This window comes from Palaemon carinicauda, chromosome 3 (genome assembly GCF_036898095.1).
Source record: "Palaemon carinicauda isolate YSFRI2023 chromosome 3, ASM3689809v2, whole genome shotgun sequence".
Taxonomy (NCBI): Eukaryota; Metazoa; Arthropoda; class Malacostraca; order Decapoda; family Palaemonidae; genus Palaemon; species Palaemon carinicauda.
The window spans coordinates 124,420,900-124,427,723 of record NC_090727.1 but is presented as its reverse complement, the minus strand read 5'-3'; positions in this window follow the sequence as shown (position 1 = coordinate 124,427,723).

The following is a 6,824-nucleotide window of genomic DNA, read 5'->3' as shown; positions in this document are numbered from 1 at the left end:
GTATTCAACTCCTATGCCTGGATTTTCTAAATAAAATGTATTAGTGGATCATATACGCGAGTTTATACCTCTTTGGATGTTATAAAATCTCCTTAAAGCATAGGAAATTATTAACTCCTTTTAAGACTTATGATTATCCTCCGTTTGTGTTTCCCCACTAGTACAAAAATGGTAATTAACCTATCCAGCTAATGAGCAAGGATAATACCAGATTTTTTGGATAGATTGATCATCTTTCTACTTTTAGCTGCTTTAGGAGAAAGAGCCCGTGCTGGCATGTAGCCAGCTCAGTATTACCTTAAAAATAATCCCTCTTCTTGACTGTTACTTCATGAATATATGGTATGCTTTTTGAAAGTGGACCAGTGTGACGGTCTGAATGATCCCCCGGTCTCAGAATTCTCCTTGACATTGTAAAATGGTGCTTTTCCGCCATTAGCTCGCTTCGCTCGCATGAAAATAAATCATCAAGCTTGTATGTACTGGCAAGCGGTAATGTTGAGCTGCGCACACTAACATTACAGGAAAATAAAACATCAACCTCGTATGCACTGGCAAACGGTAATGTTTGCGCTTGCGCAGATTATTAAGGAGAATTCTGAGACCGGGGAATCGTTCAGACCATCAAACCTGATAGCAGTTTCGTGATGTATTGGCTCTAGTTCTATATAATATCAATAGCTAATGGGTAAAGTTCTACTTATAGCTAATGTATTGTAGTAATCTTATAATTATCTATTCATCGTACTGACTTTATATGTGTACCTAGGTTTGTTATATCTTTTACCATTCACCCCCAGGTTATCTTTAGTCACATATTTTATTTAGATAAGTGTACCATATAAAAATGAACATAGAAAACGAAGTATAATTATTCGAAGAAAACAGAAACCTGAAATAGCGAGTAAACTAATTTATTACGACATGTTGCACTAATGTGACCTTGATGGTCATTATTAAACTCCTTCTCTTGTCTTTGATGTAAAACAGAAGAGCGTGTTGTTCGTAAATTCTGAATTATGATTTAATACTCTTTCAAAGCACCATACTCATGTTCTATGATAATTTTCTTTTATTGTCAGTAAAAAAAAACAACTGAATGATTGTCTACAAACGAACATTGCACACATATAGAGAAAAAAAAAGTAGCACTATTGTATTTCAGTTAATTGTATTATTGTATTTATATTTATTCCTCTTCTTAGTTTAAACTAGGTTAATTCTTAGTGTATCAAAGATAGAACTTCTAAATTTATAAAAGCAATTATGCCTATCCTGAGAGAGAGAGAGAGAGAGAGAGAGAGAGAGAGACTGACTGACGTTTGCCCACAGAGAGAGAGAGAGAGACTGACTGACGTTTGCCCACAGAGAGAGAGAGAGAGAGAGAGAGAGAGAGAGAGACTAACTGACAGAATAACTTTTGCTCCGAGAGAGAGAGAGAGAGAGAGAGAGAGAGAGAGACTAACTGACATAATAACTTTTGCTCCGAGAGAGAGAGAGAGAGAGAGAGAGAGAGAGACTACTGACTGACGTTTGGACCACGAAAGTGAGAGAGAGAGAGAGAGAGAGAGAGAGAGAGGGAGGGAGAGACTAACTAACAGAATAACCTTTGCTCAGAGAGAGAGAGAGAGAGAGAGGGAGGGAGGGAGAGACTAACTAACAGAATAACCTTTGCTCAGAGAGAGAGAGAGAGAGAGAGATAGAGAGAGAGAGACTGACATTTGCACCCAGAGAGAGAGAGAGAGAGACTAACTGACAGAATAACTTTTACTCCGAGAGAGAGAGAGAGAGAGAGAGAGAGAGAGAGAGACTGACTGAATGACTTACTCCTAGAGAGAGAGAGAGAGAGAGAGAGAGAGACTGACTGAATGACTTACTCCTAGAGAGAGAGAGAGAGAGAGAGAGAGAGAGAGAGAGAATGACTTGCTCCCAAAGAGAGAGAGACTGACTGAATGACTTACTCTCAGAGAGAGAGAGAGAGAGAGAGAGGGAGACTTTACTTCCAAAGGGAATTTACTATCATATATTATAGTTAAAATTCTGACTGCTTTTTACTATAATCAATATCAATTTTGCAAGATTTGAAAAAATCCTACCAGCCATTGATAGATTTGGCTGAAGAACAATCGTCAGTACAGTAATCTTAAATTGGAACTTATCAAAATTGGAATAACAATTCTAAAGGGTCGTTTAGTTACTCCAAGGAATAATATGAGCCTCAAGCCTTTGGAATAATCAACTCTCGTTATGTGTGAAAATCGAAATATTTCTGTAGTGTGCTGCCATCTGTTGACAGATAAACCAACTCACAATTACTTGGCTTATAGAAATGACTTCTTTTTTATCCAGTGTAATAATAGTCTCCAACATCTACGAGTTATGATTTACCAGACCAAATTGTGATAGCCTTTAAAGTAGGGAAGTAATACTTGAAAAAAAAAACTTGCTTTTTCTCACAACAGACAATTCAGGACTTCTTGTATCAAATTTGTATCTGCCAAATAGCATCAAATAACAGAGCCAGTCGTAAAGCCAGTTAATTTAACTAGGATTCTAAAGCCCTGTCCACAGGATCCACGATCGAGCATGCCCTACGGGCAGACAGTGATACCAGACCACAATAATTAGTAAGAATGATGGTTAATGACGTCAGAAGCCGGAAAATTAAAGGCAGGTATCTGGCAACACTGTATGATGCCAGATCCCTGTCTGTGGTTATCCTGCTTCTGACGTCATTAACCATCATTCTTACTAACTATTTTGGTCTGGTATCACTGTTTGCCCGTCAGGCATGCTTGATCGTGTGGACAGGGCCAAAGGAAGGGTAGAGCGAGTTTCAGCAATGGAAGATCTTATTGGTCCTGTTTTTGAGACGTATGGATCCTCAAGAATTAGATATGTTGTCATGACGAACTATACTCAATTTTTTTTTTCTATTGAGGCGCATTTGCACCGACTCGGAGCGGTGCCTTTTCAGCTCGGAAAAGTTTCCGCTATCTGATTGGCTAGAATTATCTTGTCTAACCAATCAGCGATCAGGAATCTTTTCCGAGCTAAAAATGTTTACTTCTCCTGGTATCAAGTCAGGAGAATTGGAGAAGAACTGAGAGATGAGAGAGGAACGAGAATTGATAAATAACTTGAGAATTGATAAAGACTCGAGAAAAGAGAGAAACAAGAGAACTTATAAGAACTTGAGATTTGGGAACTCGAAAACCTGAAAGTAGGAAAAATAAAGAAAAAATCTAAAACTGAGGGAAGAAAAAACAAATGAGAAGAAATTAAGATCTCTTCAGGAGTGAGGGAGTCAGAGACTGCTTGGAAAAGGTAAAGTAGTCTGAAATAATTGACTATTTTAAGAATTATCATCTTAATACTCTTTGTTTGTCCGAAACCTTGTTTTTTTTTACAATTGTTTATTATTATCATTATTATTATTGTTATTATTATTATTACTATTATTATTATTATTATTATTATTATTATTATCATTACTTGCTAACCTACGACACTAATTGGAAAAGCAGAATGCTATAAGCCCAAGGGCTTCAACAGGGAAAATGGCACAGTGAGAAAAGGAAATAAGAAAACTACAAGATAAGTAATTAACAATTAAAATATTACTTTAAAGAACAGTAACAGCATTAGAATAAACATTTCATATATAAACTATAAAAACATTTAAAATAAGAGGAAGAGAAATAAGATAGAGTAGTGGGCCCGAGTGTACCCTCAAGCAAGAGAACCCTACCCCAAGACAGTGGAAGACCATGATACAGAGGCTATGGCCCCGTCCAAAATTCTTCTTTATAAACTCTTGAGAAAACAGTGGCAAGAGTAATTAGTTAATATTTGCAGTTACAAGATTCATCGCCTTAAATTCTCCGGAAAATAATTACAAAGGTAATGGCTAATTATCAAATTTCTCTTCAAGACCAATTAAGTAGAAATATAGTTAATTATCAAATTTCTCTTCAAGACCAATTAAGTAGAAATATGGCTAATTATCAAATTTCTCTTCAAGACCAATTAAGTAGAAATATAGTTAATTATCAAATTTCTCTTCAGGACCAATTAAGTAGAAATATGGCTAATTATCAAATTTCTCTTCAAGACCAATTAAGTAGAAATATAGTTAATTATCAAATTTCTCTTCAAGACCAATTAAGTAGAAATATGGCTAATTATCACATTTCTCTTCAAGACCAATTAAGTAGAAATATGGCTAATTATCGAATTTCTCTTCAAGACCAATTAAGTAGAAATATAGTTAATTATCAAATTTCTCTTCAAGACCAATTAAGTAGAAATATAGTTAATTATCAAATTTCTCTTCAAGACCAATTAAGTAGAAATATGGCTAATTATCAAATTTCTCTTCAAGACCAATAAAGTAGAAATATAGTTAATTATCAAATTTCTCTTCAAGACCAATTAAGTAAAAATATGGCTAATTATCAAATTTCTCTTCAAGACCAATTAAGTAGAAATATAGTTAATTATCAAATTTCTCTTCAAGACCAATTAAGTAGAAATATGGCTAATTATCGAATTTCTCTTCAAGACCAATTAAGTAGAAATATAGTTAATTATCAAATTTCTCTTCAAGACCAATTAAGTAGAAATATGGCTAATTATCGAATTTTTCTTCAAGACCAATTAAGTAGAAATATAGTTAATTATCAAATTTCTCTTCAAGACCAATTAAGTAGAAATATGGCTAATTATCAAATTTCTCTTCAAGACCAATTAAGTAGAAATATAGTTAATTATCAAATTTCTCTTCAAGACCAATTAAGTAGAAATATGGCTAATTATCGAATTTCTCTTCAAGACCAATTAAGTAGAAATATAGTTAATTATCAAATTTCTCTTCAAGACCAATTAAGTAGAAATATGGCTAATTATCAAATTTCTCTTCAGGACCAATTAAGTAGAAATATGGCTAATTATCAAATTTCTCTTCAGGACCAATTAAGTAGAAATATGGCTAATTATCAAATTTCTCTTCAAGACCAATTAAGTAGAAATATAGTTAATTATCAAATTTCTCTTCAAGACCAATTAAGTAGAAATATGGCTAATTATCAAATTTCTCTTCAAGACCAATTAAGTAGAAATATAGTTAATTATCAAATTTCTCTTCAAGACCAATTAAGTAGAAATATGGCTAATTATCGAATTTCTCTTCAAGACCAATTAAGTAGAAATATAGTTAATTATCAAATTTCTCTTCAAGACCAATTAAGTAGAAATATAGTTAATTATCAAATTTCTCTTCAAGACCAATTAAGTAGAAATATGGCTAATTATCAAATTTCTCTTCAAGACCAATTAAGTAGAAATATAGTTAATTATCAAATTTCTCTTCAAGACCAATTAAGTAGAAATATAGTTAATTATCAAATTTCTCTTCAAGACCAATTAAGTAGAAATATAGTTAATTATCAAATTTCTCTTCAAGACCAATTAAGTAGAAATATAGTTAATTATCAAATTTCTCTTCAAGACCAATTAAGTAGAAATATGGCTAATTATCGAATTTCTCTTCAAGACCAATTAAGTAGAAATATAGTTAATTATCAAATTTCTCTTCAAGACCAATTAAGTAGAAATATGGCTAATTATCGAATTTCTCTTCAAGACCAATTAAGTAGAAATATGGCTAATTATCAAATTTCTCTTCAAGACCAATTAAGTAGAAATATAGTTAATTATCAAATTTCTCTTCAAGACCAATTAAGTAGAAATATGGCTAATTATCACATTTCTCTTCAAGACCAATTAAGTAGAAATATGGCTAATTATCGAATTTCTCTTCAAGACCAATTAAGTAGAAATATAGTTAATTATCAAATTTCTCTTCAAGACCAATTAAGTAGAAATATGGCTAATTATCAAATTTCTCTTCAAGACCAATTAAGTAGAAATATGGCTAATTATCAAATTTCTCTTCAAGACCAATTAAGTAGAAATATAGTTAATTATCAAATTTCTCTTCAAGACCAATTAAGTAGAAATATGGCTAATTATCAAATTTCTCTTCAAGACCAATTAAGTAGAAATATAGTTAATTATCAAATTTCTCTTCAAGACCAATTAAGTAGAAATATGGCTAATTATCGAATTTCTCTTCAAGACCAATTAAGTAGAAATATGGCTAATTATCAAATTTCTCTTCAAGACCAATTAAGTAGAAATATAGTTAATTATCAAATTTCTCTTCAAGACCAATTAAGTAGAAATATGGCTAATTATCGAATTTCTCTTCAAGACCAATTAAGTAGAAATATGGCTAATTATCGAATTTCTCTTCAAGACCAATTAAGTAGAAATATGGCTAATTATCAAATTTCTCTTCAAGACCAATTAAGTAAAAATATGGCTAATTATCAAATTTCTCTTCAAGACCAATTAAGTAGAAATATAGTTAATTATCAAATTTCTCTTCAAGACCAATTAAGTAGAAATATGGCTAATTATCGAATTTCTCTTCAAGACCAATTAAGTAGAAATATAGTTAATTATCAAATTTCTCTTCAAGACCAATTAAGTAAAAATATGGCTAATTATCAAATTTCTCTTCAAGACCAATTAAGTAGAAATATAGTTAATTATCAAATTTCTCTTCAAGACCAATTAAGTAGAAATATGGCTAATTATCGAATTTCTCTTCAAGACCAATTAAGTAGAAATATGGCTAATTATCAAATTTCTCTTCAAGACCAATTAAGTAGAAATATAGTTAATTATCAAATTTCTCTTCAAGACCAATTAAGTAGAAATATGGCTAATTATCGAATTTCTCTTCAAGACCAATTAAG